The sequence below is a fragment of the Budorcas taxicolor genome, chromosome 16 (assembly GCF_023091745.1).
Source record: "Budorcas taxicolor isolate Tak-1 chromosome 16, Takin1.1, whole genome shotgun sequence".
Classification (NCBI taxonomy): domain Eukaryota; kingdom Metazoa; phylum Chordata; class Mammalia; order Artiodactyla; family Bovidae; genus Budorcas; species Budorcas taxicolor.
Genome location: NC_068925.1, coordinates 44,172,610 through 44,200,118, shown reverse-complemented (window position 1 = coordinate 44,200,118; position 27,509 = coordinate 44,172,610). Strand labels below are relative to the sequence as shown.

At 42.7% G+C, this 27,509-nt stretch overlaps 1 protein-coding gene across 1 annotated transcript in view; it reads left to right on the top strand.

Moving 5' to 3' along the window:
* Positions 1–16,921: 16,921 nt before the first annotated feature.
* KIF1B (kinesin family member 1B) overlaps positions 16,922–27,509 on the top strand; it is a 189,576-nt gene continuing 178,988 nt past the window's right edge. Inside the window, exon 1 of the mRNA XM_052653410.1 lies at positions 16,922–17,189. The gene's annotated coding sequence lies outside the window, so the exon portion shown is untranslated. The remainder of the gene's footprint in view (positions 17,190–27,509) is intronic.

The following is a 27,509-nucleotide window of genomic DNA, read 5'->3' as shown; positions in this document are numbered from 1 at the left end:
ATAGTACCGTCATCACATGCTATCTGCAGGGGATTAGTTCCAGAACCCCCGGAATACCAAAATCCATGGATGCTCAAGTCTCTTATATAAAATGCTGCAGTGCAGCTGGCCCTCCTTCTCCCTGGATTCCACAACTGTGGATACAGAGGGCTGACTGAATTATCCTCTCGTTTATTCTGGCCTAGAGAATTCCATGGGCGTATATAGTCCATGGGGTCACAAAGAGTTGGACACGACTGAGCAACTTTCACTTTCTGTGTGCTTAGTCACGCAGTTGTATCCAACTCTTTGTGATCCCATGGACTGTAGTCCAACAGGCTACTTTCTGCATGGGATTTCTCAGGCAAAAATGCTGGATTGGGTTGCCATTTCCTCCTCCAGGGGATCTTCCCAACCCAGGGATCGAACCAGCACCTCTCGGGTCTCCTGCATTGCATGTAGATTCCTTACCCGCTAAGCCATCGGGGAAACCCTCCCTCTCATTCTACAGATGAGGAAACTGAGATTCAGAGGAGTTACATTACCTGCCTGCAACCACACAGCTGCTAACTAAAAACACTGAAGCTCATCTATTTCTTCTTGTAAGGTATTCTTTGGAATATTTTGTCTCAAAAAATAAAGAAATATGGGCAAGAGCTTTGCTTCAGTCATTTTGAAACCCCATGGGATTCTAGGATAAATAAAGCAATGTCAGTGCTGCTGACAGCACCAGCAGGACACAGTCTCCTTTAAATCTTCCCTTCTTTTGTATCGTGTATCACTTTTTATGGTGTTTAAAATTGTTTGTGCTCTTTTGTTGAAAGCTAAGCACAATTAATTTTTGGATAAATTGCCACTGATTGAAAGGTAGAAAGTGGACAGGCAAACTAGATTGTGATTAAAAAACAAAAACAAGGGACTTCCCTGGTGGTCCAGTGGTTAAGACTCCACGCTCCCAGTGCAGGGAGCCCGGGTTCAATTCTGGGTCAGGGAACTAGATCCCACATGCCGCAAGAAAGATATTCAGGGTGCAGCAACTAAGACATGGTACAGCCAAATTAAAAACAAAAACAAAAACGTGGCATCTCCAGTCCTGTGATAGCTTGAAGCTCTTTTGGTGCAAGGTGTGTGTGTGTGTGTGTGTGTGTGTGTGTGTGTGTGTGTGTGTGTATGTGAAGGAGAAACAGAGACAGATAGATAGCGAGGGCTGTTGTCAGAACTTGTCTGGTCCCCAGACCTATCTACTCACTTCACTGCTGGGTTGATAGACTCGGGAGATTATTTCTGTAGCTTTCCATGTCCTTGTAAAACAAGCATGTTACCTGTCAGCATTACATGGATGGCAGAAAATTGCTGATGTAATGACTTAAAAAAAAACAACTTGAGCTCTCAAAAAGAATAGCACATTATGAATAAATAGGGTTAATTTTGAGCCATAAGTACAGAGTCAGTTTTTTCATATAAATACCAAAAATCTAAATGCTTAGCTTCTTCCTCAGAGACACCTTGTCTTGTAGGCTGTACTTTTTCATCCTTTCAGACCACAACCTACCTAGTCTGTGTCAGCAATGTGAAAACATTTTTCTTTTCCAGTTGGTTTCTTTTGGATGACTGACAAATACTATAGCAGCCAAGAGGAGCTCATGCTCAGTTCTCTCCATGCTGCCTGTGTTGCGCCCATAAATCTGGGTCAAGAAAAATATTTAATTTAGAGTATTGCAGACCATGGGGCCTCCCAGGTTGCTCAGTGGTAAAGAATCCAGCTGCCAGTGCAGGAGACATGGGTTCAATCCCTGGGTTGGGAAAATCCTCTGGAGTAAGAAATCACAATCCACTCCAGTATCCTGGCCTGGAAAATCCCACTGACAGAGGTGCCTGGTGGGCTACAGTCCATGGGGTTACAGAGAGTTGGACATGACTGATCAACTGAGCGTGCATGCCCAGTGCATGCCCAATGCATTCACTCACAGACCATATTGCGATTTTGACCATTTACTTAAAAACCTTGAGCATACCCTTTTAAATGGCCAAAAAAGAGGAGAAGGGAGGTAAGAGGAATGACTGGTGAATTTGGCAACACACACTGATGACTATAAGAGGCTCAGAGTATCAACTAGAAAGTTTAATGAGTGTTAAGAGACGAGGGTCTCGGACTTCTCTGGCTAGTAGACTTCCTGGTCTAGTGGTTAAGAACCTGCCAATGTAGGAGACATAAGAGACTCGGGTTCAGTCCCTGAGTTGGGCAGATCCCTTGGAGGAAGGCATGGCAACTCACTCCAGTATTCTTGCCTGGAGAATCCCATGGACAGAGGAACCTGGTGGGCTATGGTCCATAAGGTCACAAAGAGTTGTACACAACTGAAGTGACTTGGCATGCATGCAGACACTTAAGACTCCACACTTCCAATGCAGGGGGCACAGGTTTGATCCCATGGGTTTAGTCAGGGAACTGAGAACCCACATGCTGTGTGGTATGGCCAAAAAATTTTTTTTAATTTAAAAAAATTATTGAAAAGAGAGATGTTCTCGTTCCTACAGAGAAAAATGTGCGCTCAATGTAGATTAGGGTTAAATTCAAATTGGGGTTTCCCAGGTGGCTCAGTGGTAAAGAATCTACCTCCCAGTGCAGGAGACTCAGGTTTGATCCCTGGATTGGGAAGGTCCCCTGGAGAAGGAAATGGCAACCCACTCCAGTATTCTTGCCTGGAGAATCGTATGGACAGAGGAGTCTGGCGGGCTACAGTCCATGGGGTCACACAGAGTTGGACTTGATGACTAAACAATTTTTCCATTAGCTGATCTGCCTGAGAATTCCAACAGTCGGGAAGGTAGCAAGTGAAAGAAATGAAAATCTAGTTATTAGTCCTTGTGAGTGAAGTGAAAGTTGCTCAATCATGTTCAACTCTTTGTGACCCCATGGTCTATACAGCCCATGGATTTCTCCAGGCCAGAATACTGGAGTGGGTAGCCTTTCCCTTCTCCAGGGGATCTTCCCAACTCTGGGATCGAACCCAGGTCTCCTGCATTGCAGGCAGATTCTTTACCAGCTGAGCCACAAGGGAAGCCCTACTAATCCTTGCCCATTTTCCTTTTGAGAAAATTGAAGACAGCATCCCTGTTGAAGGAGGAAAAAGGAAACAAACCTTTGAAAAAGATAAGAGGCCCCTGTTTCTCTGATTGCAAGTGTGGACTAAGAGGCTGAAATTGCTGCCAAGTAACCTCTTTAGCTATAAACTAAATATATCATCTCTTCTCTTTTTACAAATTGTATCTTCTCATTGAAGTGCACACATTCTTGGCTGTGATGCAGGAATGACCTAATTTCGATGTAAAGTGTGGGGGAGAATGAACTTTTAAAGTCAAGCTTCTAAAGCTGAGATGTTTGCAGCAGAGAGAATGGATTTGTTTGAATCAACCAGAAGGCCACACTGCTTTTAAAGGAATTCCAATTTTCCTTCTTCATTCTTTTTTGATATTTAATATTTCGTCAATGTCTGTTTTACGTATTATAAGGAGTGTACTGTACCATGCTGTGCTGAAGAGCATGAGTTTATTTTTGTTTGTTAAAGATTTATTTATGGCTGGTTCTTTGTTGCTGCTTTCTCTAGTTGCTGCGAGCAGGGGCTACTCTTCATTGCAATGCACCGGCTTCTCATTGCAGTGGCTTCTATTGTCTCAGAGCACAGGCTCTAGAGCACTGGCTTAATAGTTGTGGCACACGGGCTTAGCTGTTTCTCGGCATGTGAAATCTTCCCAGACCAGAAATTGAACCCATGTCTCCTGCATTGGCAGACAGATTCTTTACCTCTGAGCCACCTGGGAAGACTGAGCATAGCGTTTGGAGCCAGATGTTCATGGATTCTACCACCACTTATTAACTGTGACCATGAATACATTACTTAATCTCTATATGAGTTTTCTGTGTCTGCTATAACAAATTACCATGAACTGGGTAACTTAGAATAATCAAATTTTATGATCTCAGGTTTCTGGAGGCCAGAAGTCCCAAATCAGTATCATTGGCTGAAAAATCAAAGCCTTGGCCAGGCCGTGCTCCTTTTGGAGGCTCTTGCCTCTTCTGGTTTCAGAAGGCTGCCCTCTTGGCTTGCGGCTTCATCATTCCAGTCTTTGCCCCCATGGTTGCACCGCCTTCCCCATTTTTGTATGTGTATGTGTGTGTGTGTATATATTTTTTTGTCATGCCCCCAAAACAGGTGGGATATTAGTTCCCCAACCAGGGATTGAACCTGTGCCCCCTGCAGTGGATTCTTAATCACTGGGCTACCAGGGAAGTCTCCCTGCTTTTGTATGTGTTGTCAAATTTCTGTCTGCCTCTCTCTTATAAGGATACACAGGATTGCATCTAGGGCCCATGTTTGATCATCTTCTCATCTCAAAATCCTAAATTTACATCTACAAAGACCCTGTTTCCATATAAGGTAGTACAGTTTCCAGGGATTGGGATGAGGCATACTTGGGATGCAAACTCCAGGAGATAGTGAAGGACAGGAAAGCCTGGTGTGCTGCAGCCCATGGGGTCGCAAAGAGTTGGACAAGACTTAGAGACTAGACAATGAACAAATAGTTGGGACACAACATTCCAGCCTCCACAACCTCTCTGAGTTTCCTTAAATGGGAATTTGCATCAGTAAAAGTACCTATTTTATAGACTGTTGTGAAGATCAAACAAAATAACTAATGTGGAATGCTTAATATAGTTCTTGGTTTATAGTAAAGGCACAAGAAATACCAACTGTAGGAATTCCCTCCCTGGTGGTCCAGTGGTTAAGAATCTGCTAAGATCCCCCGTGCCATGCAGTGCTGACAAAAAAAAAAAAAAAATTAGCTGTTATCATCACTATCACCATCATCTGTTGAAGTTCTTTGTGTCTGGAGAGGAAGGAAAAAAAAAAAAAACCAGTAAGTACAGAAATCCAAGACATGAGAACCTGAATGTTCTTTAGAACTCACCTACTCTAATTGCCTTATTTAATCATCAAAAAATAAAGTCTAGAGATATGGACTTGCTCAGGATACCACAGTTAGGATGAAACAGATGTATTTCTTTATAACATTTTTGATACTGTGACTCTATAATCAGTAGATAGGAAAACAAAGGAAAGGAGGAGCAAGATCACTTATACGGAGAAACAAGAAAAATTCACTGAGCTTGTTTTTGGCTTGATGGGACTATGGCTTTGTTATAATTACTATGACAGCACACGGGACATAGTGCCTTACACTCAGGCTTGTTTTTGGCCGCTCCACTCAGCCTGAGGAATCTTAGTCCCCTGACTAGCGATTGAAACTTGGCCCTCAGCAGTGAAAGTCCTAATGACTGGACTGCCAGGAAATTCCCTACATTCACATTCCAACTTGATTCGCACAATGGAAAGAGTAAACTAGGTATTATCTTTACTTCCATTTTATTTTTCTTTAGTTTTTGGTTGCCCTAGGTCTTCATTGCTGCCCTCGGGCTTTCTCTAGCTGTGGCAAGGGGGAGCTACTCTTCCTTGCAGTGAGCGGGCTTCTTATTGTAGTGGCTTCTCTTGTTTCGGAGCACAGACTCTAGGTGCGTGGGCTTCGGTAGTTTGGGCACATAGGCTCAGTAGTTGTAGAGCATGGGCTTACTTGTTTCTCAGCATGTGGAATCTTCCCAGACCAGGGATCAAACCTGTGTCCCCCTGCGTTGTCAGGTAGATTCCTATCCACTGCACCACCAGGGAAGTCTTTTACTCCCATTTCAAAGATGAGGAAAGCAAGGGTTATGTGCTCAAGGACATGCAGCAAGTGACAGAATACAAACATTTCAATTGTAAAGGCCAGGTGCTCTCAGCCCATCCCTGCTCCTTCTTTCCTGTAGATGCTTTCTTTCTGTATGAATTATTTGTTCATCTCAAGTGGCTGTACGCTAAACAAGGGTGAAGTAAAAGTGTTAGTCCCTCAGTTGTGTCCGACTCTTTGTGACTCCCTGGACTGTAGCCAGCCAGACTCCTCTGTCCAGGTGATTCTCCAGGCAAGAATACTGGAGCGGGTAGCCATTCCCTTCTCCGGGGGATCTTCCCGACTCAGGGACTGAATCCAGGTCTCCCTCACTGCCGGCAAATTGTTTACTGTCTGAGCCACCAGAGGAGTCCCTAACGAGGTGCAGTTCCCAGGAGGTACTGTCTAAGAGCTGGAGCTTTAGGGCAAGCTCTGCCTTCAGGAGTGTCTCCTTGGCCTGCGGATTGGGAATGATGGAGAGGAGGGATCATCTGACGTGTCATGACTCTGCTGAGCCCCATTCCCCTGCACTGCGCTCCCAGCTCTGTTATGCCTGGATCGTCCCCAGTCCCGTGTCCTAGCATCCCTCCTAGCAGCTCGACTCTCTCTGGAGCTGTAGGGAGCCAGTTTCAGGCTCCATCTTCTTCCCATGTGTTCTGGGGCCATCTGTCCCTGGCACAGCAATTTCCAGAAACAACAATTTGGTTTCTTTAATCATGGCTTTAAGACCAAAGTTAATTGATACAAGGTTGTGCCTAATTAGTAAAAATGCTTGTTACAGAAAAATGATACGTAAACTGCAATTCAGAAGATGGGGAATCTATGCAGAGGATTCTTATTTGGCTGAAATGATGGATCCCCAGTCAGGACCAGGAAAAAGCCAGACACACTGATTACAGCTGACTGTTTTTGTGAAGAGCCAACAGCTGATTAAAACAAAATCTTGCACTAATCACTGGGAACAAAGAGAACATACTAAATTAAAATTTCCCTGAGATGGAGGAGGTGGGAGAGAGACAAAAGAGAGAGGGGATATATGTGTTCATATAGCTGATACACATTTTTGTGCATTAGAAACTAACACAACATTGTAAAGCAATTATACTCCAATTAAAAAACATTTTAATAAAATTTCCCAATGTTTTTAGTTTTGACAAAATTATTTGTGCTCGATTCTTGACATGGATTGTTTGGTATTTACTGTGTGACCCTCAGGGCCGGGGTGATCTCAGCAATAGTGCTAACCTGCAATGTGTTGTATATATTACTTGTTAAACTGATATTCATTTCATATTTAAATGAACTGATCATTGGAGAAAAAGCGGGGGAAATCACTCCAAATAATTTTGCTGCTGACTTTAACATCTTTAGAAAATGTGTCACTTTTGGGGCCCTACTCGACATGTTTTTGAAATTACTTTTCTAGAATGGTGTTTATATGCTGCAGTATGATTTTGACAGCTCTAGACAATAACAGAATTCAGTTTTTGTATTAGTTTGGTTTTTGGAGAAAGAAAAAAATGATTTGGATCCAAATGTTATCAGACTGCCAGGTTTTTTTGAGATCTTACATATGCTTTTCAAAATTTTAATCCTTGTCGTAATAAGCCTCACTTCTAGCATTGGAATCTCCCATTTCCAATTTGTTCCCACCAATTTCATTAGCTAAATAAAAAGTCAGGCAGTCGAGCTTGTTAGAATTAGTGGCACAACATATGTAAAGAGACACTGAAGGCAGGCCTGAGGAATTTTCTAGTGGGTAAGATATTTTTAGTTTTATAACATCTATATTTGTTGGTTTTCTTTTCCTTCCTTCTGGATTCTGGGTAGTTGAAGCTATCAACAATAACAACTAAAAATTAAGTCCTCAGCAAACTAGAAGTCTTGCTGTGCTCATTGGTTTCCTGATGTGGTGAACTAACCAGTTCTAAAATATCTTCCTGTTCTGTTTCTCGGATTCCAAATAACCTCAGCATAAGTGGTGTCACTGTATGTGAATATTAATAAGTTGAACCCAACTTCATTCTATCTATGAAAAAAAGCAAAGCACTTATTGATTTATCTTGAACTCTATATTTTTGTTATTTAATACAGTGTTTAATATGCCAGTCGCTACTATCGATTGGATGGTTCAGTGAGGCCCTCAGATCAGCCCCGCTGGGGTCGGCCCATGGCCCTGGGGGAGCACTGAGAGGATGGTTGAACTTGACTATATAGAGGAAGTAAAAGTCGTGACAAGGTTTCGTAGGTGAACCTGCGGAAGGATCATTAATATGGTAATCCTGGGTTGGGAAGATCCCCTGGAGAAGGAAATGGCAAGCCACTCCAGTACTCTTGCCTGGAAAATTCCATGGACAGAGAAGCCTGGTAAGCTACAGTTAATGGGATTGCAAAAAGAGTATCAGTCGGTTCATTTCAGTCGCTTAGTCGTGTCTGACTTTTTGTGACCCCATGAATCGCAGCACGCCAGGCCTCCCTGTCCATCACCAACTCCCGGAGTTTACCCAAACTCATGTCCATTGAATCGGTGATGCCATCCGGCCATCTCATCCTCTGCCGTCCCTTTCTCCTCCTGCCCTCAATCCCTCCCAGCATCAGAGTCTTTTCCAATGAGTCAACTCTTCGCATGAGGTGGCCAAAGTACTGGAGTTTCAGCTTCAGCACCAGTCCTTCCAATGAACACCCAGGACTGATCTCCTTTAGGATGGACTGGTTGGATCTCCTTGGAGTTCAAGGGACTCTCAAGAGTCTTCTCCAACACTATAGTTCAAAAGCATCAATCCTTCGGCACTCAGCTTTCTTCACAGTCCAACTCTCACATCCATGCATGACCACTGGAAAAACCATTGGCAAAGTAATGTCTCTGTTTTTGAATATGCTATCTAGGTTGGTCATAACTTTCCTTCCAAGGATTAAGCGTCTTTAATTTCATGGCTGCAGTCACCATCTGCAGTGATTTTGGAGCCCCCAAAAATAAAGTCCGATACTGTTTCCCCACCTATTTCCCAAGAAGTGATGGGACCAGATGCCATCATCTTCGTTTTCTGAATGAAAACTAAGTTTTCATGCCAACTTTTTTACTCTCCTCTTTCACTTTCATGAAGAGACTTTTTAGTTCCTCTTCACTTTCTGCCATAAGGGTGGTGTCATTTGCATATCTGAAGTTATTGATATTTCTCCCAGCAATCTTGATTCCAGCTTGTGCTTCCTCCAGCCCAGTGTTTCTCATGATGTACTCTGCATAGAACTTAAATAAGCAGGGTGACAATATACAGCCTTGACGTACTCCTTTTCCTATTTGGAACCAGTCTGTTGTTCCATGTCCAGTTCTAACTGTTGCTTCCTGACCTGCATACAGGTTTCTCAAGAGGCAGGTCAGGTGGTCTGGTATTCCCATCTCTTTCAGAATTTTCCACAGTTTATTGAGATCCACACAGTCAAAGGCTTTGGCATAATCAATAAAGCAGAAATAGATGTTTTTTGGAACTCTCTTGCTTTTTCGATGATCCAGCAGATGTTGGGAATTTGATCTCTGGTTCCTCTGCCTTTTCTAAAACCAGCTTGAAAAAATAAATAAATAAAATAAAACCAGCTTGAACATATGGAAGTTCACGGTTCACGTTGCTGAAGCCTGGCTTGGAGAATTTTGAGCATTACTTTACTAGTGTGTGAGATGAGTGCAATTGTGCAGTAGTTTGAGCATTCTTTGGCATTGCCTTTCTTTGGGATTGGAATGAAAACTGACCTTTTCCAGTCCTGTGGCCACTGCTGAGTTTTCCAAATTTGCTGGCATAGAGTGTAGCACTTTCACAGCATCATCTTTCAGGATTTGAAATAGCTCAACTGGAATTCTATCACCTCCACTAGCTTTGTTCATAGTGATGCTTCCTAAGGCCCACTTGACTTCACATTTTCCACGATGTCTGGGTCTAGGTGAGTGATCACACCATCATGATTATCCGGGTCATGAAGATCTTTTTTGTACAGTTCCTCTGTGTATTCTTGTCACCTCTTCTTAATATCTTCTGCTTCTGTCAGGTCCATACCATTTCTATCCTTTATCGAGCCCATTTTTACATGAAATGTTCCCTTGGTATCTCTAATTTTCTTGAAGAGATCTCTAGTCTTTCCCATTCTATTGTTTTCCTCTATTTCTTTGCATTGATCGCTGAGGAAAGCTTTCTTATCTCTTCTTGCTGTTCTTTGGAACTCTGCATTCAGATGCTTTGATCTTTCCTTTTCTCCTTTGCTTTTCACCTCTCTTCTTTTCACAGATATTTGTAAGACCTCCTCAGACAGCCATTTTTCTTTTTTGCATTTCTTTTCCATGGGGATGGTCTTGATCCCTGTCTCCTGTACAGTGTCACGAATCTCCATCCATAGTTACACATACTTATATTAGGTAGATGTTGTTGACAGATTAACATTTAAAAGGACTTTATATAAAAACAAAGGTCTTTTCTGCTTCAACACGGCAACCTCCTAAGTCCAAGAATATAAGCAGTTTCTATTTTTCAATGTGTAACACGATCTAAGACTTAAGTACATATGTTACCTGATATTGGTTAAAATAACCAGAAAATAATCTCTTTGTGGACTTGGATAATTCTGCCGAGAATTGCAGTCTGAATCCTCCCAGAAATGAAAATGGGCTCTTCCTAGATTTTTGTCAGTGCAAGTGGTGCCATGTGCAAGTTTTGAGTGAATATAGACTCAGTCAGGAAGGCCAACTGTTTGGCTAAGAAGCCAACTGTTTGGCTAAGATGAGGTGGCCTTTTACACTGCAGGCTGTGGGATCAGTGCATCTTAAAACCAGGTCAGAAAGAGGATTATGGCTTATGGCCTCCCGTCCACTCAGCCCTTCATGCTTGGTCCAGCTGCCACCAGTCAGTCCCTCTGATCCAGCTGCTGACCCAACCTGCAGAGAATTACTGGTGGGACCACAGCTGGGATGCCTTAGGACAAATACTGCCTTTTTTAAAAAATTGGAGTATAGTTTCTTTACACTGCTGTGTCAATTTCTACTGTACATCAAAATGAGTCAGGCATACATGTACATACATCTCTCCCCTCTTTTATGGATTTTCTTCCTGTTTCGGTCACCATGGAGCACCGAGTAGAATTCCCTAGGCCATATAGTAGGTTCTCATTAGTTATCTATTTTAAACGTAGTATACATATTGGAGAAGGCAGTGGCACCCCACTCCAGTACTCTTGTCTGGAAAATCCCATGGACAGAGAAACCTGGTGGGCTGCAGTCCATGGGGTCGCTAAGAGTTGGACACGACTGAGCAACTTCACTTTCACTTTTCACTTGCATGCATTGGAGGAGGAAATGGCAACCCACTCCAGTGTTCTTGCCTGGAGAATCCCAGGGATGGTGGGAGCCTGGTGGGCTTCCGTCTATGGGGTCGCACAGAGTCGGACACGACTGAAGCGACTTAGCAGCAGCAGCAGCAGTACACATATAGCGCTACCCTGGTGGCTCAGTGCTAAAGAAGCCACCTGCCAATGTAGAGACATGGGTTCGATCCCTGGGTCGGGAAAATCCCCTGGAGAAGGAAACAGCAACCCACTTCAGTATTCTTGCCCGAGAAATCACAAGGACAGAGGAGGCTGGTGGGCTACAGTCCATGTGGTCGCAAAATGTCAGACATGACTTAGTGACTAAACAACAACATCTCGATTTTTCAATTTGTCCCACCCTGCCCCTTCCCCCTTGCTATCCATATGAAATATTTAGCAACAGGCAGTAAAAAATAGAGACTAACCTTAATGGTACCCACACATATATACACCATTTAACTCTATCAACATCCTCATCTCAGATCATTTTTTTCCTAAGAAGTAAAATATTACAGGTAGAGTTGATGCTTCCTGTGTCCTGCTTCCTGCTTCTCTTCTCTTTCTTGGGATAACCTATATTCTAAATTTGGTAATTATCATTCTCACATGTATTTTCGACTATCCATGAATATAGTCCTATAGTGTTCTTCTTCATATTTTCAATCTGTATGTATAAATGACATCATATGGCACACTTTTTTTTTGCTCAACTGTACGTTTTTAAGATTAGCCATTGTGCTGTTTACCTACTGTTTCTCAGCCCTGTACCTACCCTTCTGTAATCTGTATTTCTCAAGCTCCTTTGCTAGTTGGTTTCCCTTTGGGTTCTGCCAGTAAGAGGTATTGAGGTGAGTAGAAAACTCATAGGTTTTCCTTTATTTCTGCCCTTTCTTCTGGTGCTTTTTCCTGCTGCAGCAGCCTCCCTTCCTCACCCCCAGCTCCAGTCTTGGCCCCTCGTCAAGTCTCCTAGCTTTGGTAAGACCCCCTCCCCATTTTTGCCTCTCTGAATGCTATGGGTGTAGCACCTACAGTTTCTAGTATCTGATTTATATTATCGTTTGTTTTTTGTTTTCTCTTTGAGCCTGGGAGCATCTGGATAACCATTTCTTCTATGAAATCTCCTGTGTTTGCAATAACCATCACGGTTTCTGTTTCCTGACAGGGTCCTGACTGCTGTAGGTGTGTTAAGTGTAGCTCTGGCTCTTTTGCTTTTGCTTCTGCATAGTATCCTTGCGTATAGTCTGTACATCGTACATAGTGATCTAATTATCACTACATCACAATTTATTCATCCATTCTCCTGCTGTTAGACATTTCCACTTTTCCTTAGTGCAAACGATATTGCAAACACCATTTTAAAGAAATGTATTTATTTATTTGTGGCTGCACTGGGTCTTCGTTGCTATGCCCGGGGTTTCTCTAGTTGTAGTGCTCTGGCTTCTTTTGCTTCAGCTCGTGGCTTCTAGAGCGCAGGCTTAGTAGTTGTGGCACTTGAGTTTAGTTGCCCTGAAGCATGTTGAATCTTCCCGGACCACGGATCAAACCTGTGTCCCCTGCACTGGCAGGTGGATTCTTAATCACAGAACCACTAGGAAAGTCCCTCAAACACCATTCTTGTACCTGTTTCTTTAGCAACCTATGCAGGAGTTTCTCTAGGAGATATACTAGAAGAGGAATTGCTGGGTTAGAGGGCTGTGCTCATTTTCCAATTGTCTGGTTGTTAACAAAGTTGTACCATTTTACTCCCTGACATTACTTGGTATCATTACGCTTTTCATTTCTGGTAATTGGATGGATGTGGTATCTTATTTCCAGCGAGTTACATGTCTTTTCATACCTTCCTCTGTGAATTTTGTTTTGTTCCTTAAAAAAAATTTTTTTTGGTCACACTATTTGCACATTTTTTTCCTGGTACATTATTTATATTTTCACATTGATTTGTATTATTGTAAATTGATTTGATTTCTCTGTATATTCTGAATGCTTCGTTGGTGAAATGTGTTACTAATATATTTCTCCAATCTAAGGTTTGTTGTTTTATGGTATTTTTTGTTATATAGAAGTGTTTTTTTTTAAATTATAGTTAAATTCACAGCCTTTGTGATTAGTACTTTTTTTCTTTTTTTATTTCAAGGTGATAACAATATTTTATATTTCTTACTAAAACATTTAAACCTTTGTTTTTCTGATTTAGGCTTTCAGTCCACGTGAAATTTATTTTTTGTATGGCGTGATGTAAGGGAGCATGTTTCAGCTCGTGGGTTCTAAAGCACAGGTGTAGTAGTTGTAGCACTCAAGTTTAGTTGGTCTGAAGCATGTGGGATCTTTCCGGACCAGGGATCAAACCTGTGTCCCATGCAGTGGCAGGTGGATTCTTAACGACTAGACCACCAGTGGTTTGCTGCTGCTGCTCAGTCGCTTCAGTCGTGTCTGACTCTGTGCGACCCCATAGACGGAAGCCCACCAGGCTCCCCTGTCCCCGGGATTCTCCAGGCAAGAACACTGGAGTGGGTTGCCATTTCCTTCTCCAATGCATGAAAGTGAAAAGTGAAAGTGAAGTCACTCAGTCATGTCCGACTCTTAGCGACCCCATGACTGTAGCCTACCAGGCTCCTCCGTCCATGGGATTTTCCAGGCAAGAGTACTGGAGTGGGGTGCCACTGCCTTCTCCGACCAGTGGTTTACCACATACTAAGCAATTATCCCACATCATTTATAGTTTATCATTTCTCCACTGATTTTTATTGCCAGTGCTGTCATATGTTATATTCCCATATGTGTGTGATCTGTTTCTGGACTCTACTCTGTTCCATTTCTGTATTTGTATATTCTTGTGCCAATGCAGCAGAATTCTAATTAGTATGATGTTACAGAAAATCTTGTTAACTTGTGAGCAAATCCCCATACCTCATTCTTTAAAATTGTCATGGATACTCTTGGATATGTTCTAGCATATTAATTTTTTAAAATGGACATAGACTAGATTATTTGAATTTTACTATCACTTTAAATTCCATAAACAATCCTGTTGAAATATTCATTGAAATGACTTTAAGTTTATAGATTAACTTAGAAAGAACTGACATGCTAATATTTTCTTCCTGCCCCCAAATAAAGAACACCTCCATCTTTTTAGATCTTCTTTAGTATGTTTCATCATCTAATTTCATACTACCCTGAACACAGCTGATCTCACCAAATGTGTTTCAAAAATATAGTTGTATAACTTTTTTCCATATGGGTCTTGGTTATCTTTTGTCAACTTACCCTTAAATATTTAATAGTTTTGTTGCTATTTTTAACAGAAGCACTTTAAATCACATTTTCTAGTTAGTCTTTCCTAATGAAAAGGAGTACTTTGGATTTTTTTATATTGATCTTGTATCTAGACACCTTATTAGTTGTGGTAGCATGGCTCTGTGCATAACATTTATAAATCTTTTGATGTTCTTTCCTTGTATTCCAGGGATAACTACTGGGCCATGACTAAATTCAATTTTCTAGTACTATCCGACTTTTGAGAGGTGACTCTGTACAAAATCTGTACCCTGAGAAACTGAAGGTCTCTGCAGAGCAATTTCATTTGTCAGAGGGGCAAAAAGCTTAGGTAGAGCATGCCATTTTGGTCTTGAAACCTAGAACAGTCTTATCTACCTCTCTTGATCCTTCTTTGTGTGCTTTTGCTTAATTTGTCTAGGGCTGATAACTACCACATTCCCTTCACTGTTTCACATTCTTTTTAATTTGAACTCCATTGAGAGCTCAAACAATACTACCATCCAAGTTTTTGTAACTCTCTATGGTGCTTACCTGAGTACTTATGCAAAGAGCTTTTATTTTTTTAATTATGAAAGTATAACACATTTACAGGAAACTTGGAAAATACAGAACAAAGTTACATATAGTTCCACTATATATTAGGATTATTTTTTAAGTAGATAAATTAAGAGTTTTCGTTGGTATTTCAATATCAAACTCTCAAAAATTAATAAATAGAAAAGAAGGCTATACTAGGTCTGGAAAGCGCTATGAACCAGTTTAACAAAATTAAGACTTATACAAGTTTCACACGGCAGCAGGATACATATTCGACTCAAGTTCCCAAAGACTATAAACCAGGAGATGCTGGAACATATCCAGGGACATAACATAAGGTGAAAAAATTTCATGGGCTAAAAAGCTGTTGAAATCATACAGTGTCTATTCTCTTGTCACTGTGGAATTATGTTAGAAATCAGTATCAAAAGATATTTGAAAATAACCCACATGTTTTCAAGTGCAATGTGTCATTTACCAAGAGAGATCTTTGACTTGAGATTTTCTTAAGGAAAAGGTTGGTGTCTACTAATGAATCCATGAGCTTCTATTAACTCATTGTAATTCTATTTTTGTCATGGCCTTCAGGAAGCTACCAGGTGGGTTTTGTGCTCAGTGGTGGCACATTCCCTTGACTCTATTTTTAAATATTATTTTTCTTGCTATGCATTCCCCTTTTTCAGACAGCCCTTTCCCCTATACAGACTTTATTACTTAAAAAAAATTATTAACTTTACTCCTACTTTAATGCTATACAGTTTTATTGCTTGTGTGGTTCAGTGTAAGCTATGTCAAATCCTTCTGTGGATAGGTGGAGTTTACATTGTATATGAAAGGTTCAATAGCTGTTGGCTGGATGGCGAGTATGAGGAGTTCAGCGGTGGTGCAAATCTTCTGAAACCCTTAGTGTAGAAATTTAATTTTGACGTTTTAGCGTCTCTGCTTACACAGAGGCTTTTTAACACCCAATTCTGTATTGAATTCAGCGGAGGGGTGGGGGGAGGAATCAGATTTTATTTTAAATTTCTGCTAGTAAATCAATAAGTATATCATAACCTTGTAAAATAGTGATGCCTGGCATGATAATTACCCATATTACTGTAGAATTAATATTTTGTTAAGTACTGAATTGTACCTCACGTGAACAGCTGTGTACTTTTCTTTTGACCTGAATCTAAATCTGATTTTTAAAAATCGCTAGCAGAGCGCGTGTGTTCTCCGGTTTCTGAATTCCAATAACCCTCCTTTAAGGGAATCTCCCAGGGGGGACCTTGGTTGGTTAACTCCGGGGCGATACAAAGCATTTTGTTCCTTTACTCACAGCCCTTACTCGGTCTCCCAAGGAGACAAGTTGAATGCCCACTAAAGTCATGCTTTTCCATTACTCATTCCGCCTTTTTTCCCAAGGTGGCGTGTGGGAGGTGTTTTGCTCGGGCTCGCTAAGAATAGGCCGGTAAGCTTTCTGCGGGATAGTACACTCATCCTTTTGCGTGTTTCAGCTCCGACTGCGCAGTGTTTCGCGGCTTCAGCGTGGTGAGATGTTTTCCAAACGGACAATGACTCCACACTCGGCTGGCTCCCACATTCGTTTCTGCCCCTCCGCAGGCGTCGGGTCCCCACAGTCCCGCCCCGCCCCACTTAGCCTTGCTTTGTCCCCTTACAAGGCGGATCACCGGGTTAGCCCGGCGCGGCTGCTGCGGACTAACGCCCTTCGGGGGTCACCCGAGAGGGGACTCTGGGCGCCGCCTTCCCCTACCCCGCACCCCCACACACCAGCTCCGGCTTCTGAGCCACCAGGGGGCGCCCAGCCGTCTCCGCCTCTCTCACCGCCCCTTCACCGACTCCCCTTGCGATTGGCCGGCCGCTCGGAGCTCTGCACCCCGATTGGTCGCTGCCCGCGTCAGTCGCGGGCGCCAAGGCGGACCGAGGTGACGCACGGCTGCCGGGCTTCGGGCGGTGTCCTAGGACGGCGGCAGCAGGCGGAGCTTGGAGAGGACGGACGCTGAGCAGTCTGACGGCGGCGGTCCTGGGAGGTGCCAGCGCGAGCCTGAGCCGCTCTTCGCCGGTTGCCGCGCCCGGGTCTCCTGGACTCCCGCCCTCCGTGGCCCTTGATGCCGGGCTGGCCAGCTGTGTGATGGGGCTGCCGAGCGGCGCCCTGCGGCTCTCGGCGGCCGCTGCTCGCGCTAAGGAACGTCGGTGCCGGGTTCCCCGTGCCCCCGCGCGCCGCGGCTCTTGCTGACCCGGCCCTCCCGCCCGCCTGTCAGTCTGTCCGCAGCGCGGCTGAGGTAAGGCGGGCGGCGGTTGGCGCTGCGCCGCCAGCCTGAGAATGGGACCGCCCGGGGGGAGGGGCGGCCAGGCCGGGGTCTGGCGGGGTCCGAGCCGGGGAAGCTCCGGGCCGGGCCGGAGCCGCGAATACTGAGGGCGCTGCCCCAGCGGGGCACCGAGTGGGGCGGGGCGGGGTGGGGGAGTCTCGGCCTCGCGAGTGGGGGACAGTCCCCGGGCCAGCAGCGAGCCCCGGGCTTGGGCCAGCGGCCTGCCGGGTCCCCCGCAGTGGCCCGCACCAGCTCTCCGCCTCCCCTGAGCCGCCAGGTTCCGGCTGTCCCGGGCGGTCAGCCGAGCCGCCGCTGCCCCTCGGTTACCCGGGCTCTCTGCGCACATTACGGCTCTCTCTGCTCCGTGCTGAAGCCACCCTTCTCATTTACCCCCATCCCCTCTCCCCCGTTAGGGTTGGCATCGAGGCTTCGGCTAGGAATGTGGTTGTGCCCTTTTGCCAGATGAAGGCAGGCGCGGGCATCGCGTGGGAGGGGGGAGCTGCTGTCGCAAGGACTGAAGAGAAGCGCGGTGGGAAGGGAGGGGGCTCGCTGGATGCTGGCCATCCGTGGCGGGGGCTGGTGTGGTCTCGGCGGTCGGCAGCCTGGGATTACTCTGGCAGCCATATTGGGAGGATGATCTGACAAATCCTTTAGGAGCCAAGTCCCGTTGCTGGAAGGCACCGAGTGGCAGCCCTGGCAGCTTTCAGGGTGACTGGCCACACCGAAGCCAAGTTGTGGGGGTTGGGAGGCTGCTCCAGCGAGCTAGTCATTGTTCATGCAACACAAAACATTCCGGGCCCTAAAACCAGAATGGAACTCCGAAATCACTTTTTTTTTCCTCCTTGGTGAATCGCTTATTGAGCTTCCAAGGCAAACTGCCTTCAAGATTGCATTCTCTTTGGGGTGAAATGATGCATTTCTGTGTTCATCGTCTATGATCAGGGCTATGGGCACAGAGGGATGGTGATGCCTCACTCGTACAGAGGCAGATCTGAGGATTGCTAAGGCCAGTTTACCAGGGTGGAGGCCTGGAATTATCAATAGTACATTGCGTCGCCGGATGGATAGGTTTTCAAAGTAGCTCAATGTGCAGAGGTGAAGTCAACTGGAATATTCTAATGATGGGAGAGGGTTGCAGCAGTATTTTTGAGGACGCAGGTTGTCATGTTTGTGGAATCTCGAGGTGGCTGAAATTAGATTGTCAACAGATCCCTTGCTCACATATCTCTTTACTGTTCTAGGCAGCTGTTGTGGTGATACTGAACATGTTGCTTTGTGTCTTAAATGGGTCTTTCCCAGCCCCCTGAAAGTGTAGTGGCTGGATTCAGATAGCTCTTAAGAGGTGATATCATGGTGGATATTTTATTTAAAGGCTGGCATTTTGTCAGCTTAGCTTAGTCATAGTAAAATCTTAGCTTGTGTTCCCTAAGAAGTGAGGTGATGCTTTCTAATTAACTTGGTATGGCTGTTGGATTATGAGGCAAGTGAAATGGGTAAGGTACCACTTAAGGATGGAATATGAAGAGTGCACACATGTTAGCGTTGTAAAAAAAAAACGATCTGGATAGGAGCAACAACTGAATTTAGTGTGAGCCTATAGATCTGTCTTTTCCTACATTCTAGGTGTGGACAGGTTCTGGAGAATGGCATACCCACCTTTTTTGTCCTGTTGCTTTCATTCAAACTCCCTTTCTTAATGAATAAATTCCTGTGACTTAAGTGGAACTACTTAAACATTTTCAGATAAGGTTTTCTAAGAAAAGTCTTAACACTTTATTTTTTATTTTTATCATTAAGCTTTTCTTTTGAAACTTGGTTGAAATTTAAAAAAAAATGACTTCAACAGAAACTAGTGTTTTTTTGCATCTTATTAATAATGAGAGAAATACAGAATGTCTTGTTTTTAAATTCCATGCCCCAATTAAGAAATATTTCTTAGATGTAAGTTTTTACATTTATTTTATTAGTAAGCAAAATCTGAAGAATGGTGGTTAAATGTAGTCTCAGCACGTGGTGAAGTCAGACCGGACTGGGAGTCTGGGAGGCAGCTCCACTCTGATGAATGTTTTTCCAAAGTTTATCCAATCAGGTATGACTTCTGAGCAGACTTTCCTTTTCAAGACCAGATACGAATGCAGTTTTCCTTTTTTCTCTGGTTCCTTTTTCCCACTTTGAATTTGTGCTGGGAATAAACTGCCAGGAGAAGTGCCAACAGAGGCTCTCCAAGGCCAGAGCTTTCTAGCTCACTTCCTGCTATGATCTTGTCCTGGGTACAGAGGGAAGGACAACAAAAGGCCCCTGCTTTGTTTGTAAATGCTTCCCAGGGCTCTGAGCACAGAGGTCTTTCTCAGGAGTAAGATGGTCTTACAAACCCATGTGATATAATTTCACAAGGCTCTAAAGTGAAAGGTATAGCATATTTACTTCATGTTGTTCTCTTTAAAAGGTGGTCTTGCTCGAGCAGATACTAGTGAATTTCTGGAGTTCATGAAAGCATGTGGATAAATACACGTTTAGAACTTTTTCATCAGCAGAAGGTAAATGAAGCAGATGCTGCTGTGACAGGAAACACCTGCAAAGGATGCTTTGGGCTTTCGACTTGGACTTCTTGATGACTGGCCCAGTCATTCGTTTATGCCCACTTTGACAACATTCATTCCCAGTTGAGAGTGTGTAGAGATGTAGTTCTTTACTCAAGGAACTTATGCTTTACCCTGTGTCTGTGGATGTGGTGAGATCAGGTTAACTCCAGCACCTTTCTGTTTTAGTACATATGGTTTAGTGTATCACTACCCTTGCCCTGGCGGTTTCTATGATTTTCAATCAGAGCCTCTTCCCTTTCCGTGTTGCAGTGTAATATGTATTACTCAGTCGGTATTTTTGTTTTGTAGTGATTTGTATATCTGTTATAACTCACAAGATTGTAAATGGCTGGTTTTAGAATATTTTTTACATTTAATGTCAATTGTTTATGCCAAAGTGTATCATTCAATTACACTATCCTCTACCATTGCTCTATTTGAAGACATTGGTATGTGTCTTAGTTCTTCCTTCCATCCGAATTTCTGACATCATTCTGGCAGATGTCCATAACTGTATAAACAACCACCATCACAACAATAGTGATAGAATAGCTTACTCCTATTGAGCTCTTTCTGTGTGCCAGGCTCTTTTCTAACCACGTTACGTTTACTCACTGAATCTTTATAACAGCCATATAAAATACATCCTGTTATCCCCATTTTTTAGGTGAAACTGAGACAGAGGCTAAATGATTCCCCCAAGGTCACTAGAAGTGGCTAGTGTCCACTAGGCTGAATTTCCTTTGTAACTACTCTTAACTGTAGAATTCCTTAACTTCAGCTCAAAGGAAAGGTTCGTTCTGTTCCAGTAACTCGTATTGTGGCCGTATCTTGTAACATGTCATCACCTTGAGGCCTTAAACTCTGGTAACGCGCAGCTCTCACGTTAGCAGTCTCTTGCTGTGCGTTCCCTCCCTCAGGTCTCTGGTCCTATTAGCCCCTCTCAGAGTTTACTTCTTTGTCTGCTGTCTCTCCACTGTCGTTTCCAGGGTGCATTGCCTCAGCCATTTTCTTCCTAGTACTTGCAGCGTTTATTTCTTCTCATGCCAGTCTCGAGTCATTCCCATCATCCGTAGCCTCCCTTTTTAACTGTGTCGTGGAGACCCCTCACACAGTGTGGTCTCGGGTCTCCCCTGAGGCTGTCTCTGGTGTCCTTCAGAGCGTTTCTGCTCAGTCCCCTCTCCCGCTCTCCACAGTGGCCTTTCTAAAATCGTGACCATTTTAGTTAGGCCTGCTTACTGCTGCACAGTGAGGCAGTCTCAAGGGAAAGGTTCCTCTCTTGACTTCCACTCACCCCTGGGGTTGTGTTTTGGAGATCATTGCCTTCTTTTCCTTTGGGACTTGCTGTATTGGCTGCTTCCCTTTCCCTCTTCTGCTGTTTCCCCTCAGTTTTCCCCTTGAAAACAGCAGACACAGTCGTACGTTAGGGCCTTTACCCTGACTCTTTGTGCTACTTGAAACACTGTTCCCCTGAAATCTGCTTGGCTAATTCCTTCACCCGCTTCAGGTCTTTGCTTGAACTTAAACCTCACTACCTCAGCAAACCTCTCCTGACCTCATTCATGCATCTGCATGGCACCTCTTCCCACCACACTCCTGATCCCCCCAACTTTGCTGTAATTTTCCTCCCTCATAGCACTATCACCTCACATTCTGTGTAACCTATTTTAATGTCCCCTCTGGCCGACTAGGGCTTCCCTTGAGGCTCAACTGGTAAAGATCCACCCGCAATGCGGGAGACCTGGGTTCGATCTCCAGGGTTGGGAAGATCCCCTGGAGTAGGGAACGGCTACCCACTTCAGTATTCTGGCCTGGAGAATTCCATCAACTGTATAGTCCATGGGGCCGCAAGGAGTCAGACATGACCGAGAGACTTTCACTGCCCTACTAGAATGAAAACGTCTCCATGGCAAAGGTGTTTGTCTGTTTTGTTCCCTGATTTATCCCAGACTCCTGCAACTGCCTGTCACTTTGTAGGCACCCCATGAATAGCTGTTGAATCAAGGATAGAAACAAAAAAGTCTTTTGTATTAATGAAATGGGGTGGGCAGGGGAAGCATTCTTCGTTCCTGTTCCCTTCTGGCCATCTCTCTGCCCTCATAGGTTCTGGAAGCAGTGAGGATACTTGCATTTCCAGTTCTTGCCTCCTCATTACTCCCCAGCCCACCACAGACTGGCTTCCCTGATCCCCCGCTTCACCGACACTGCTGGCGCTCTGATTTCCAGCCCTTTGTTACGATAGCAGGGGGCACGCTGCACGCCTGTGCAGTGCTGGAAGTACTGCTCACATCACTCCCTCCTTTGTCTGCTTCTGTTTTGTGGGGCTGGTTTCAGTCTTCTGGCCTTGTGCTTTTCTGGCCACTCACACGCCTATCATTTATTCAACACAAACTTTTGTATAATTTTTAAAGACTGACTTTATTTGTTTTTAAGAACTAGAATTTTGACTACATAACATTTTCAGTGTCAAATAACAGATTAAGCATTACAGGAAAGTTTTATTTAGTTATAATTTATATCACTTACTGCTTTGAAAAAGGTTTTGAGCAGCTTACCACAATATTGTAGCTATGATGAGGCTGTTAAAAACAAAAATCTATATGACAGGAGGAAAAAGTAAATATACAAATTACAGCAGTTTGTTTGTGTGTGCATGCATGCTCAGTTGTGTCCGACTCTTCGCAACCCCATGGACTGTAGCCCGCCAGGCTTCTCTGTCTGTGGAATTCTCCAGGCAAGAATACTGGAGTGGGTTGCCATATATATAAAGTGTATGATATGTTATTGTAACTTAGGCTTGAAACTTTTGAAAGTCAGATAAAAAGGAAAAAGGAAATTTTACAATTTTAAAAAAGTATCCACCTGCTTTCCACAGTGAGTGTACAACATTAATATATAACTTAAGTCTTTTCTGTGACTAATGTGGTTCAGGTATATAACTTTATGTAAAGATAAGTCTGAGTATCCCAGCAGAACACTCATTATTTAATAACTCTGGTGAGAACCTGGAATGCTTGTATTCTGTGTTGTCATCTCAATGAAACATACCTATTAAACTTTGGGTAGTGGTTTATCATGTGGCAAGACTGATACATTGTTGCCACACAGAGAAGTCTGACCTGCATTCTTGCACAGCTAAGGAGCTACTTACCAGGCAGGTAGCTGCAAAGGTGTGGTCACAGGCAGATTTCAGACAGAAGCTTGACTCATACCAAATTTGAATTAACCTCTGATTGAAACTTCCATTTCTACATCCATAGCCAAGCTGAGTTCATTTTAACCTGGACAGTTACCAGGAGTAGCTGTTGTCATCCACTTTAACAATAGAACTTCAGCGGAATATTGGGTTTTGAGTGACAGAGTTCCCAGTGGATCTGTAAAATAAAAATTATAGGATGTGGTTTTAGTTATTGGATTGAATTGACTTACTAGATAGAGTTTAGTGTTAGCCATCCAAACAGTGAAAAATAAGAAAACAATGAAAAACTTTCATTTAGAATAGTTTATTTTAAGCCATAGGCCATAGGAGCTGTTGTTTCTGGATGGACCTCTTGGATTATGAGAATCAAATCATGTCATCAGTAAAAAGGAAGGTTCTTTTTTTTTTTTTAAATACTTTATTTATTTATCTGGCTGCACCGGGTTGTAGCTGCAGCATGCAGGATCTTTTTTTGTTTGTTTTAGCTGCAGCATGTGGGATCTTACTTCCCCAACCAGGAATCGAACCCAGGCGCCCGAATGCAGGCCCCCTACATTGGGAACGCAGCATTTTAGCCACTGGACCACCAGGGAACTCCCAAAAGAAGGTTCTTAATTGCAGTGGCAAGAAGACACGTGTCTAATCTAAAAATTGTTTTGGCTTATTTTCATAAATGGTTAAAACAGTTGGGTAGCCTAATTGAGCTAGTTTAATCTCATTTGAAACTGAAAATCTGATCTGTCAGGAAACTCTTCCTGTGCAGTCTGATTCTTGTCATTGGGTTAGAATGCAGAAAGAAGCTGTCCTAACATATGATCCATTTTGAGCTTTTGCAGCCTGGCTCATGGCTGATTTTTATCCATAGAGTCAAAGACCAAGAATAGATATACATGCATACACAAAATACATATACACACAAAAATGAATTCTTACATTTTGGGGGGCATTTTATCAGTACAGCCTTGGTCAGTAATAGATCCTAAAGCCTGCTTGGTCCTCCTCATGGAAAGTATTCAACCAAGAAGGCACAACTTCCATAATAAGGAAATTTTCACACCTTCCCAAAATAGGCTCATTAGCTGCAGATACTTATTTTGGTGGTGTCCACTTATTCTTTGTTATCATTCATTCTGTTTTTTTGGCTGTGTCACTGAGTTCCCTGACCAGGGGTTGAACCTGGGTTTCTCGGTAGTAAAAGTGCCCTAATCACTGGACTGCCAGGGAATTCCCTAATTTATTCTTTAAAATGTAATTCAGTAGAAAAGATTATCTTTTAAATAGATTGCTTGTTGATATTCTAAATTTGTGGGAATATAGCAGATTGTGTAAATGTTGAATTTAAAAGATTGCATTTCTTGGTTAAATTCTATTTTTAGTTGTGAAAAACATCCTGAATAAAGTAGCAATGTATGCGAGTTAACTGCTGACTGCAACACAGGGCAGAAAGAAATAAGTAGAAAAATGAGGAGTCAACACAACATTTTTAGGGAACAATGAGATAGAAGGTATGACTTCTAGCTTAGAAAGGGGGATGTTAAGGAAGATATGACTTAATGCTTCCTGTCTCATGGTGGCCTTGACCTTGTCCTCAAAAGATATGGACTTGTAATAGGTTGGAAAGGAGATTGAGCTTCTAAGCATTACATGTTCGGTGTGATAAGGATCTTGGTGAAGAAGGTTTCAAGTTGGACGGTGAAAACTGAGACTGGAGAAAGAGGTTGGATTGTGGAGGCCTATCAATTTTTAGGTTGTTTTCTGAGGCCATGGGAACCAACTGAAGGCTTTTAAGAAGAATTGACCTCTGTTTAAGGAATATAATCCTGGCTGTTTTCTGTAAAAAAAAAAGGGGGGGTGGGTGGGTAGTGGTATTACAAAACCCAGCCAACCAAAAAACTAAGATTATTTCGTTCTTTGTTCCTTTTGCTGAAAAGTCAGTTTGAGAATTTGTCTTAGGCTCCCAATAATCCAGAGTGCTTCTGAGGGCACGAGAGAATTGCACAAGATCAAAGTTAAGCAATGGGGCAAAAATTTAGAAAAATTCAAATGAATTAAATCTAAATGTTTTATTATCCCTTTATTGTTAGTGAACGCTTCTGGAATTTTTGCTCCATTAGAAGCTTTATAATGCTTCTAATCATATGTCATAAGGAAGGAAAACTGGTCAGAGGAACAGTCTAGAACTGAGGCTATTAAGAGATTTAGAGTATATATGGTTGCCTTTCCTACCTGCCTTTGGCTCTTTAAAACTTGGGAATGTATTTTAATTTTTATTGTTTTCCTATAACTTCCTAAAAATATTCTGTAATTGTTATTTCTCACTGAAATTTAAAACTTGATTTCAGATTTACATAATTGGTAATTTTTTTAAAGGATCAGGAGGTTTTGAAACTAATTCTTTGATGGACATCCATTATAAAAAAGATACTCTTTGTATGTAGGAAAGTAACAAAGTAACACTTGCTATAGCCCGCTTAACTGTAGTTTCTTATTTTACTGTATAAAATTTTAACTTACTTGTGAAGATAGTTGCAATTTTACAACAGGACAGTTAAATCAGAAAAAAAAAAAAAACATGTTTAGGTTCAGGTTGTTTGGGGAAAGTAATTTTAAAATGTACATATCGCTTCCAAAGAAGAATGACTGTTAAGCTGTTTTAATTAGGTTCAGGTTGTTTGGGGAAAGTAATTTTAAAATGTACATATCGCTTCCAAAGAAGAATGACTGTTAAGCTGTTTTAATTAGGGAGGAGTATGAAATTAATTTTATCCTTTTTCTTTTTCATCAGTCCATCTTTCTCTGTTTTGAAACAGCTTGCTTTTTTCTTGATACCGTTCCAACATCAGTTTGTTGATACATGGTTGTTCAGTCACTAAGTCGTGTGCAACTCTTTGCGACCCCATAGACTGTGGCACACCCACTCAACCAAAATATTTCGACTCCTCTATTCAAGACCATGTGATATATGGGATTAGAAACATGACTAAAATTCTGTCTTGTCTTCAAGGAACTTTAAGCTGTTTTTCTTTATTGCTACAAAACAGCTTATTCTGCTCTAGATAAGGTTAATAGTTGAGAAGTATTAAGTGGAGAAACATTTGCCTTTGGTTTGCAAGAATTGGAGAATCCATGAAGGCTTTAAAAATAGGTAGCGTATGAGAAAGTCCTGGAAGAAAAATTGGGTTTTGAGAACAGGGGAGGTGGAAGAGTACACTGGGTAAAAGGAGCTTTGGAGCAGAGGCACAGGCACAGAAAAACATGAGATGCTCTCAGAAAACCCTCTCGTGGGTGGTTGTTAAGGAATGTGGATGGAAGGCAGTGTTTTGTGGGCTTGTAAAAATAGGTGGTTTATGTTACAGAACACATTGAATGCCAGTGTGGGGAGTTCAGTCGATCCTTGGTAGGCAGTGGAGAAACTTTGAGGATTTTTAAGTGAAGAACCTTGTGCTTCAGGGGTATGACACTGACAGCTTTGCACAGTGTGGATGGAGTAGATGAAAATGGCAGTATAGTGTAGTGTGGTGCGGATAGGAGGAAGGAGGAGACAAAGTGCTGAGGACAGTTAACAGTTTTGGGTGAGATGTATTCAAGGTGTAAAAGGGCGTGGTATGATGGTGGTGAGAGAGATTTTATAGGTGAAAGCCATGTAACTTGGCATTGATTAGATAGATAGGGGAAGCAAGCTCTTTGGCCTGTGGGAGCAGGAGAATGGTGAGAACACTAAAAGAAAAAGAAAAGAGCTGGGGGAGGTGGAAAGATACTTGAGGTTTGGGTGTGTCAAGTTGAATGGAGTGCTGGGAGGATAGCTGGGTAGAAGGGTCAAACAACTGATGAAAAGTGTGTGTATGGGGACATTCTATATTAAAGATGTTAGTGTTTTGGTTCCTGGTACTTTATATCGAAAGTCAGCAAGGAGATTTATTGTTTATAAGTCAGTTAGTAGCATTCAGCACTTCGGTAGGCCCTGGGTAGAACACAAAAGAAGAAAGTTTTTTTTTTTTCTTTTTTTTAATTTAAATATCCACAGTATTCGTTAATTGTCAACATCTGTCTCTTTTATTACCGCCCCCTTGCCCATCATGCTATTTAATTAAAGTTACTGGGTGTCTTGAGCTGTAGAGTTTTCTCCACTCTGGGTTAGGCTGTGATTGTATCTTCTGGGTATTGTTTAAATTGTTTCTTTGCTCCACATGTGCCGGATACATGAGGCTTGATTCTGTCAGTGTTTTTTTTTTTAAGGGAGTGGGGTAAGAATATGTGCTAGGAGGTACTGTGCATCTCCTGTTGGAGTGTATCAGGAGGTGTAGGCCACATCGGTATCCCACTTTTAGTGTTGTTAAGGTTGATGATCCTTTGGTTCAGATTATGTTACCCTAATTCATACAATATAATCTTCCCACATCAATCAGCCTTTCATTTAAGGCTTTTTTTAGTAGATAGTGACGGTGCAGAGAACCTTTTTGTTAGTAGGGGTGGGAAATGATGACTTTCTATTTCTGTCATTTCTTCTGCATT